This window comes from Pollicipes pollicipes, unplaced genomic scaffold (genome assembly GCF_011947565.3).
Source record: "Pollicipes pollicipes isolate AB1234 unplaced genomic scaffold, Ppol_2.1 Scaffold_7262;HRSCAF=8765_pilon_pilon_pilon, whole genome shotgun sequence".
In the NCBI taxonomy this organism is placed as follows: Eukaryota; Metazoa; Arthropoda; class Thecostraca; order Pollicipedomorpha; family Pollicipedidae; genus Pollicipes; species Pollicipes pollicipes.
Window position 1 is genome coordinate 5,916,600 of NW_023597055.1, and position 11,265 is coordinate 5,927,864.

The window sequence follows — 11,265 nt, forward strand, 5'->3', positions numbered from 1 at the left end:
TGTCATGGAAAATCTGTCAAAAGTGGTGTCACAATATAATATATATAATTGCACAATATAATATGCTCAAACTTAGCGCTTTAAAAGACTTAGGCACTGGTTTGCGGGTTCACTTTGTAAGCTCCATCGCAACGGTCTGCTCTAATTGACCTAAAACCTAAACCTGAAATATTTTGCGCAGTTGCGCGTGCCCACCTTACCTGTTCAGGTTTTGAAACGCGTAGACTTAACGTTATTAGTCCACCGATTTCTAGGCAGATTGTGAAAGTCCTGAATATCTATGTACAGCTTGATATAAAACTGCTGCTAGTTTGACAGGTGTCCCAAAACTTGGCATAGGCTGGGTCAGATATGTTAAAGAGCCTAAGTTCTCGGCGCGACGCCATGCCATGTTTTGCATGGGGTGGATAAAATAAAAATGCTACTAAACTATTTCCATGAATATGCATTATATCACGAAAAACACAGCGCATATAACGGCGGTAATGTCTGGATGAGTGCAGGCCATAACATCCATCTGAAATGTATCGAGTAAGAAGCGGCGTTTTATCACCATCTGGAAATGAAATTATTTTGAAAGGTGCTCTAGTGGGCTCCAAAATTTAGTTAGCTGGCATCGTAGTGCCTTAAAATAAGCGCCGCCACTGAATTATTAATGTATACCCATTTGGCCAGCAGTGTCAGTTTCCGGTCGATCGGCCTAGGTTCTCACTGTTCTGGATGGAGGCTGAAGGGGGGGGAGGGGGTTGATTGGGTTCCACATCCCGGCACGCTTCCTGGGACTGGTGAGCGCGTTTGTGGGACGTGTGATTCTGTTGCGTAGAGGGTAGATGATGCCTTTCTGACTACATCATGACATCATGACATCATGACATCATGACATCATGACATCATGACATCGTGCTGTTATCTGTTGGCCTGGACGCAAAAGCTACGTGCAAAAGCTACGCTAAAGCTACGCATCTATCTGTGTCTCGATGTGGACAGCATACATGACGTCTTGCTTGTACACTGCTACGACCCTTTTGGTAGCTGCTTCCTCCGCGTGCGGCATTTTGCAACGATATCATTATCTGGCATTGTGTTTCATCTCTGTATCACATTGGTATTCTATATATGCGGAACATATGCACTAGAATTATTAGTTTGCACGGTGTTGTAATCTTTCTGCATATGGACTTGATCTGATACATGGGTAGGATTATCGTTTTGAGCGGTGGAGGTATTCATGCACGAACATGTCCACTAATATTGATGGTGAGCTCAAAATGTCCCATGTCCATATCACGCCTTCAATACTCAGCCAATTTCAAACGTCAAAAGCGCCACTCGTGCCCAGAAAGCTGTCAAATTTTCAAGTTAACGTCAATCTTAGCTGGTTCAGCAATGTAGCTGTCCAATACAGTGGTAGAATATTAGATGACATCTACACTAGGAAGTCAGAGAAATGGGTCCAGAATATGCCTCAGTGGCCACACAACATAGTGGAAATACATTTGCCTACAAGACATTAAGGCATCTCAAACCCGGCAAGCACGGCTTGCATTCCAACGCGCAGAACGCTTTAAGAAGCAAAATGTAACTTTTGAAAAACTGGATGGGTATCATATGTCCGCGAAGAACACTAGCGTCATCTGTAAAGTAAGTATTGATACAGGTAGCGCCACCTAGGTTAATGTCGCAACGCCTATGCAAAATGCCGTGCAATTCAAAGCTACGGCACTGAACTTGGTGTACAAGAGCCAGAGCACGCTTGGTGTACGACAGAAGACACGATTTACCGGATGCTGAAAGCGCTTTAGCCGTCTGTATCTTTTCAAACTGCCCAAAAGCTGCCTCTGAAAAACACCCTTCCTATGGGTTTGCAATGCTTTCGGTTCGCTCGGCGCCCCGTGATGACGTCACGGCAGGATTGACAGATAAACTCTGAGGAGGGCCGAGTTACATTAAAGACCATGACTGCTCTAGCATCTAAAGTAATCCTGTGAGGAATGAATTCAGCGCCAAGAATTGATTGTATCGCCTTAGTTGTACAGGGCTTAGGCTGCGGAACAAACAAACAATGATTTGAACCTGCTTACGTCACTTTTTTCCTGCTCACATCAAGTGACATGAACAAATGGTCAGTAACACAAATTACTATAAACAACGGCTCTGGAAGTGACGATATGTTTCATGGCATGCGATCTCTCCTTAACACTTGCAGCAGCCTGTGCGCCAGCGGCATGCACTTTGCTTGTTGCGGCTGCAGATTTTCGTTTGAAGATCGCGGTAGTTGACATTGCAGTGTCATATAAGAAGCATGAAGATGATAACTCGGCTGCACGTACACAACCAGGTGAAAAAACGTATTCTATAGTGCATGCGTCATGTGTGAAGCGTATGTTAATATGGCTGCCGTATAGAACACATGCCGCTTCTGTGAGTGGCATCCTTACAATGAGGACATAAAGACACAGCACGTGTATCAATCAATAGAGGTGATTGCCGTTTCTCGTGATCATCTTTGACCTTTGACCCTCGACTTGGCCTTGAATTCGAGCCCATTTGTGACAAATAATAGCAGAAATGGACTCCCTGCAGCAGGAAATATCTCAAAAATCGTGTTGAACAACACTCGTATCCATAGAGAAAACAATTTTGAAACCGGACACACGTTCAGGATGGTGGCGGCCGCCATCTTGAATTCTGCGATATGTTCGGTAAAACAAGTAGCGCGTACGCTAATTTGGGTCTCCAAGCTATATAGGACATATTTCCGTGAAAAACGTTCGCGGAAGTCGACATTACAAGGTCTCATAAAAGAAGTGTAAGAATGGCAACTCGACTATTAACACCGTGCAACATCCTAATTCAACGAGGTGAGTAACGCAACGCTTTATCACAATCGGTCAGTACGTTCCATGTACATACATCCCGAATGCGTTGCATGGGCCATGTCGGCATTGTCCTCTACGCCCTTCCCTGTGTGACTAAGCACTACTCCGTGCACCATTGGCACGTTCGTAAACGAGGGTTGCGGTTGATGATATCACCTTGTTCTTGTAAATGTCGCCGTACATCACAGGCCAGTTCGCTGACCTTTAGAGGGGACGGGATGATTGACGCCCCCTCCGCCTCATGGTTCGTTTTTGCCAGTATAAAAAGCGACCAAAGGCAGCATGGGCATATCCTTTTGAGTCGTCTCTCACCAACAATGCGACTGCTGCCATTGATTGTCGTGCTTTGTGTGGTGTTGGTGACCACTGAAGGTGAGTTACTGGTGTTTTTCTTGGCAATGTCCTCTTGTGTTGGTCGCGGCTATTGGGCAATGGAAGTATATGACAGATATGACAATAAAAAGCTCCATAAAGAGACCATGAAAGTATTCTGTGTTAGCCGGGGCGTTTAGCACCATACGGAGAGTTCTTGGTCCTCGTTCTGTAAAGGTTAAAAACTGTCGCAAAATCCGTTGCAAAAATGAAAACCCTCAGGGACTTTAGGAAGTGTGTGACCATTAAAGAAGATTTCAAAGTCACGCTGTGGTGAACAATGGGGATGGACCCTATGTAATGATTATGGTTGTACTTCGGGCAGCCAAGTAGAGATATTTGTGTGTGGCATATATCGGATGTGAATAATTTATTGTAAGTCATTCCATCATACTGCACTGCCGATTTCCACCTTTATCACCGAACTTCCGTGGTTGCCAAAGCAGATACCACTGGTAGGTGGGAGCGACAGAGACAGCATGTCCCCAAAAATAGCTGATGGGCCTTCTACCCCGCCTTCATATGTTCTGTGAGACCTATGGTGCAGACGTCTGCACAAGAAAAACTGTCAGCTTTATGTCTCACTTCCTCACGTTTCTACGTCCACTTTTCTTTTTTACCATGGTAAAGCTGGTGTGCTAATGATAGGACTATTTTGTAGCAAACAGTATCGCGCACTGTGATCTGACTATGCATCTAGGCAAACTATCCAGCTGATAAAATACCCCGTCTGAAGCTAGTACTCGTAGTAGCAGCTGCTATATTGAGCAGAATCGTTCTGGTCGACTGACCATCCCAAAATGTCTTGTACCAGCACCACCGGGATGTGCACCAACAGGGTGGTGCGAAATCAACCGGATTATTAATCTTGTTAAACCGGGCGTGTCTAATTTAGACATAAGGAAAAATGCAAAAAGGTAAAGTGATCCCATTCAGTCCCCCGCGGGGATGTGTTCGTGAGGTATTCGGGGGGCAATCACACCTCAACCAGCCCAGGAGAATCATGTATTCCTTGTGGGCAGTCACGATTGTCTGTCTGATTGGTGTCAAAGCTTTGATCGAGCCTTTTTTATTGAGATCGTAAAGAGCCCTTTGGGTTCCTTCAGCAGCGCATTAGGCCGCTAGCCATATGCCAGATCTGTACCTCAATTGTCAGCACTCCAGACCGTCGTGCACACAGGCGTTGTATCGTGCTAATTGACTCCTTGAGTTCTAGCACGTCAAAAGTGTGGCAGGCTTCAACCGTAAACGGAGCTAACCAACCGGTGCATTGCAGGTGGAAGGTGTCGCAAATTCGGCAAGGCGTGTGGAAAATGGAACAGGGATGTCTGCCGCTGGTGTTGGAGGCCCCACAAACGTCTCTGCTGTCTTCCGGGCGACACATACGGTACGTTCCAGTCGTTGTCGCCTGGTGCTGAGCAAACGTTGTCGCCATGGTGATGTGCGACGCTATGAACTACGAAACTTCAGTTCAAACTAGAGGTCGTTAGTAACATGTTCATGAACTGTTGTCATGCATCACATCGATAGCCTACATGTAAGATCTCCCCTCACGAGATGTGCTATTTAGTTCTAACATACGCTCGTGTGTGTGTGAAGTTGCCCCGGATGTTTGTTTTTTTCAAAATGGATTGCGAACGGCGCGGCGTGGTCACACAAAACTTTGCATAGCTGTAAACATTTAAAGGCTGGATCTTGTGCTATGCAAGATTTAGGCGTACTTTGCAAGGTCACTGACCCATTGAAGGCCCAAATTAGACCGTAGCTCTCAGCGAAGACCATTTATAGAAGTGGTGCATTTCTGAACTACTGTGGACTTGTGCTACACAAAACCCCAGCTAAAGTGGAGGTTGACTGTGAGATACTCATCAACTCATGTCATGCATCACGCCGATCGCTCGCCCATCAGGCTTTCTCTCACGAAATGCGCTCTCCAGGTTTCTTAGAGATGGAATATGCATTTCGAGCATTGCATGTGCTCATGTTAGCAGCGTTTTTTTTATTCATAGGATGGTTGGCATAAATGGCACGCTTTTGCACTGAAATTGGCTGACGTTATGTTCGTCGAAGCTGCATCAGCGTGCTGCAGAGGATTTAACATCCACAAATCCCTGCAAGTGACCGTTCTCTAATTTCAGGTGAATGCGGGAGAAAATGCAGTTTCCCAAATACCTGCAGCACACTAAACGGCAAATGTCACAAAGGATGGTGCTGCGTCTTCTGCAAAGGAAAACATTGCAAGAAAGGCTAGCTGCACCACTTGCTGCCGGCTGCCGCTGTCGTCAAGGGATAGGTAACGACTGCACTGACACCAGATGTGAAGTGACTGCATGCACAAAGAAGACCCATGCTATGCTGGTGGCGTAACAGCAAGGTCGCACGTAATTATTAACAGGTGTTTATGCGAAGCGGACATTTAGCTGCTTGTAGTTGGGCTTTACGTTGAATACAATTACGGAACCAACTATTTGTTAGCATCTGTTGTGCCAGCTCAAAATGCATCGGCGCCGGTCCGTAAAGCATGGGTATTGTGGCGTGCATTGCGAACGACACCTGGTCATCTGACAAACGGGTACTCGACGCCATCAGGTACAAAGTAGGTCATTTTCAGGTTGACAAAATGCCCATATCAGCGTCCTATGGATCGACAGGTCCACACACAGACTCCTTTCCGCCTAAGGTTATGTAATTCGATACACGTAATTCGTTCACATTGAAAACATTGAAAATTCCAGCACTCAGAACATGGACGTTTTCTGAGGCGATCGCCAGCTCCTCGATCTCCTGAACCGTGACATTCTGAGTATTGATTTCTCTAATCCAAACTCTCTGAACTTTGACCTTGTACCAGACCTTTGACATTGTATCGGCCGAAAGGGCCTCGAACACCTGAACGTAAGCCAACTTAGCGCCGAATATTTCAACATCGACATTCTGTGTCTCGGCTTCCCGAACTCTCAGGTCTGGACCTTGGCCTTCTGAGCATAACCTCCAGATCCTTGAGCCAACCTTCAAGAAAATCGTAGAAAAGCCTAAAGATTAGAGTTTTTCATGGTCTCTAACTTTGCCTGGAAAATTTGGACATTTTTTTTGCATCTGTGCAATTTTGTTCACTGGTGCTTCCATTTGACAGAAAACTAGGCATATTTTTCTCGTTAGGTAAGTAACAAGTTCGATTATCAAGGCTTTCGGGGAGGTTTTCGCTCCCTGAATATCGATTTTCCATCAGATTCCTTCAGCCAGACTAATGAGCATGGGTTGGTCACTAGATGAGTCAACTTCGAAGAAAAACGTAAGGACCACCCTATAGCCATCATATCTTCCAACTATTCCAACCTACCTGTTGACAAGATGCGTGATGATCATTTTCACATTCCATTTCCATCGTTTGTCTTGGGGTTTATTAGTGTTTTCATTTGATATGCAGCGCGTCCTGCGCATGCTGTAACACCGTTACACAAGCGAAACATTCTCTTAGATAGTTTTCCTACGTGATTTCGCCGTTCTAAAGATGGCCCATATGGTTTCTGCAGCCATCAAAACGAGCATCGGTCGACGGTCTAATAAATTGCTATAAAAAAGCCCACAGGCAGCCCCATGGACAAAGCGTTTTGCCTATCGTGTACAACCTCCACTCTAGGCAAGGTAGGTCATATTTGTAAGCATCGCTGCCTTTGCATCAACAGGAGTTTCGTCGAGATGATGCAGCTGGCCAGAATTTTGACTTCCTCGGGGAGATATTGGTCCGTAAAGTGCATGAATGGTGCGAAATCTAGGCTGAATCTGGGGTAAGATACGCTAAAATATTGTTCCAGGCTATACATTGATAGGATAATACGGCAATTTATGTATCATTCATAACTAAGTATACAACGCTGAGCATTTAACGTAAAAGCTGTCTACTGGATGTCACTCTATAGAATCCAATTTCAAAACAAACAGAAGTGTTCCACACTGTTGTTTTGACCTGAACTAGCTATCTTGAGGACCTTTTGATACTGCTCACAATCCTGCCCTTTTTAAGACATTAGCCTCTCTAGTTTCTGAACTATACGCCCACGACAGTGGGAAAGCTGCATCGGGCAGAGTATTTCAAGGTCATCTTGGTATCCATGACGTAGCCATATCGTCATTCAAATTCTGTCATTCCATAAGCCATGCGGTGATGAATACGCGCACGGGTGACCGGTTGGACACCCTTCGCTCGGGTGGGAGTCAATTTGACCCTGTGAAATCCCAAGAACTAAGAGAGAATACACAAAACTCACAGGCTGTATTGACCTATACGTGAACTCACTTAGATTAAATATTGAGGCTCCTAGGTCATGAACTTTGAGTGAAATCGGGTCAAGCAATGTCAAATTCCAGGGTAGTCTCCAAAGGGCTCCTGGAATATAGATAACTGTTCTAAGCAAAACCTCACATGCCCATTTCACGTAAGTGACCTTGTTTGACATTTTAAAGATCATGGTGACCAAAATCATCCAAGACCGCCTTAACTTTTGCATTGGGATAAACGACAAAGATTGCGCCAGGCATATGTTCCTAAAAACAAAATGCTAACTTGGGTCATTCTAGGTCACTGACATATCCAGACCTTACAGAAGTACATGGAAGATGTATAATACGGTTCCAGTTATCAATAACTTCGAAATAAGCACCAGGAACTACCCCATACAGCAAACGCTAGAGTAATAAAACATGTTGTGATTGACTTTTGTCTGACCCTCATACCTGACCTTAGGTCAGTGTGATTTGTTCATTCAGTAGCTGTGTTGGCTAAGAAAGCATCTTAGAGATGTATGGCTTCGTCTAACACTCTAACGTTGTTGGATCAGGTTGAACGATTCCCTAGAAAATGCCTTCCCTGAAACCATGGCCTTACTTTGACCCACCATAGGTCAGCGACTTTGCAAGGACATCTATACGTTTGATCCCCGACGATCCGCTATTCAATTTTCTACAGCTATGCAAAATTTGACGCGACTACGCCGCGCCGTTCGCAAATCATTCCAGAAAAATGTTCGGTGGAGGGGTCAGTTTCCCCCCCCCCCCACGAGCGTGTGTTAAAGTCAAACGAATCTTGTTCACGGGGCGTTCATATCTGACATTCGGGAGCGCGATTTCCAGATGTGACATCCGTCAATTGGCTTCCAATCGATGTTGTGCAAGGTGCAATCACGTAATCAAGCTATGACGCACTGAGGAGCATATTTACTACACAGAGCATAATGTTGTCTACAACAGTCTTTTCCACTTAAGAAGCATATCAACAGTTATAAGTGAGCTATGTCATCATATCCAGCGCTTGCTTGAATATTTTCAATGTAGAGCATTCTATTTCAAGCGTATCTTGTTTAGTTTAAACCCGACCGAACTCATATTTGCGTCATGTTTCACATGTGTATTCAACGTCCGAATCGTTCACAACAAATGCGGCTCTTTGTCTAGCTCAGCTCCACTGGAAGCGACACCAAAAATTCACGGAAAAAGAAATTACCAAACTCGCCCATCGCAACCTTAATGCCTTCAAACTTTATTATTCAACGTGAGGTAAAGCGCAGCTTATTGGATCGGAACAAGCTGGTTGCGTTGTACACACATTCTGAACGCCTCCGATGTGCCAGTCCGGCACTGTACTCTACATTCTGCCCGGTATGACTGAGCAGTTGCTCCGTCTATGCCAATCCACCACGCTCGTAAACAAGGGCTGCAGTTAAGGATTTCACCTCGTCAATGCAAATGTCATCGAACATTTTAGCTCGTTGATCTTTGGAGGGACGGGAATGATCGACTCCCCTCTGCTTCCTGATCCGTGTTCACCGCTATATAGGGCGATCAAAGGTAACCTAAGCATATTCTGTTCGGCCCCTCGCCAATCATGCGTCTGCTGACTGATTGTCGTGTTTTGTCTGGTGCTGGTGACCATTGAGGGTGAGTTGCTGGTGCTCTTCTTGGTGAAGTTCGCCCCGAATTGGTCGAGGCTGTTTGACAGCGAAGGAATGATTAGAAATGACAAGGAAAAGGTCGATAAGGTAGCTGTGGGAGCATTCTGTCAGTGGGGGCGCCGCAGTACTGAACGGAGGGCTCCTTGCGCCAGTGCTGTGAACGATATATAAACTGTTGCAAGTCCACCTTCAAACACAGAAATCAAATCCATGAAGTGGCTTTGAGGTCTGCAAGATACTTAAAGAGAGCGTAATGCTGTTGAAAAACATTACAAAGCCCATGCTCTGATGATCCATTGAAACCTTGTCATTGAACCCCCTGTCATTAATCTTAACAGCACGCAGCGGCGCGGAGGTTTCGTCCAAGAGGATTTTATCAGCACATTCATGTTTTGTTTCTTAGTCAAACTTATGTGGTCAACATTTCAAAACGATGCAACCTTTTTATTGGACGACACTGGCGCACGCAGACAGTACCGGGAACATCAGGCTCACGGTAGTTCTCGGTAGTTCAAGTTTCTACGTAGTTCAACTTTCTATGTAGCTCAAGTTCATACTTAGCATGTGAATTGCAAAGGAAGGCTGCCGTAGCATGAGTGTTATCTCTTTCTACATGCGATGGCTACGTTTCCAAAGCTATCGCGGGCTTTTTATAGAAAGCCATTTTCATCTCAAATAATAGTCTGGTTACCGAAAACAATCAAGACATAAATCAATGAATAAATAGCAAAGCATTGACACTGTTCCACCGGCGAAAAAGGTATTGTTCTTAACGTCCTATGTTCCATTGGTGCCAATAGCATAAAAGGCACAAGGTAATGTATGACGCCAATATAGGAATAAAAACGTTATTGTGTTGTGCCACTGCCGTGATGGCAAACACAAATGTGGTTTACCGGGTTGAGAAATGTGCTTACATTGTTGTTTCATCCATTTGTTTCCCTAGTTCAGCACGTCAGTATGTATGGTTTACTGGGTCACAAAGTCGCCGGATGATTTTTAATACACTTGAGCCAGGCACATAGAGAGTGGAAAGTTTGAAGAAATGTACGACCTTTCTTGTCGTTCCTATACCAACGCCCACATCCTTGAATACATCAGTCCCTTAACACGCGCTCGGGTGGGAGGGGTCAAATTGACCTTCTCCCCGAAAATTTTTCCCGAAAGGTTCCGAACGATTCCCGGTCCCTGATCCGCAAAGATGAAAACTGTTGCAAAACAAACTGCAAAAGTGAAGCCAGCAAGAGGAGTCTTTCTAGGGTGGCAAGGAACCATTCAAAGGTAGAAGTTAAGTGGTCAGGCAGTGTATCGGATCCTTTCTTTGTACATGATGGTATGCGTCAAGGGGGTAACGTCTTACCACTGCTGTTCAATGTGTACATAGTTTAGCCTCTTTGTGAGTTGCAGATGTTACCAATCGGTTGTTATGTGGTGAAATGTACAGCGAATGAACTAGTCTCTGCTGATGACAGGGTGCTTTATCTACTACGAGGAGAGGGCTGGAGCGTTGCCTCGGAGGTGCAAAGGATTTACCATGCGCCAGGAATATCAAATCAATGTAAAGAAAGCTGTGCATGTTTTCAACTCTCAAAGGTCATATACAGTGTCACACCTGTCTAACTCAAGCTCCCAAACATCATTGTTAATGAATACATAATAGCATGGCGGAGGAGCTTAAACATAGGACTTTTAGTGGCCAGTTCCCTCAGTGGCAGTCAAGTTATGCGAAGAGTCAAATGTTCCTTGTAGGACCGCATAAAACTTTCAACTATCTGTTCCAAGCATGTTATACTAACGTGTATATTGTGAACTGTGCAACACTGTGACTGGAAAGAAAGGATTTCAAGAACGCTGTATGGCCTACCGCTTATGGAAAGAGGAGCTGGTAAGGGTGCCACGGTGGACAAGGATTCATTATCTGTGTAAAAAGCTTGACACCTCTACCTATGGATGCCTGGGAACAACATCTATGGATATGTGGGAAACGATCTCACCTTAAGCAGTGCTTGTTGTGTGAGCTCTGACCCCCACCATCCGATCGCGCGATTCCAGGCAACGGCAGAATT

General features: G+C 45.1%; 1 long non-coding RNA gene across 1 annotated transcript; it reads left to right on the top strand.

The window, feature by feature from the left end:
* The first annotated feature begins 3,137 nt into the window (after positions 1 to 3,137).
* On the top strand, positions 3,138 to 5,735 carry LOC119113706 (uncharacterized). Its single transcript, XR_005095929.1, has 3 exons — positions 3,138 to 3,251; positions 4,528 to 4,638; positions 5,390 to 5,735. It is a non-coding gene; the product is annotated as an uncharacterized LOC119113706 (long non-coding RNA).
* The last annotated feature ends 5,530 nt before the right edge of the window (positions 5,736 to 11,265 follow it).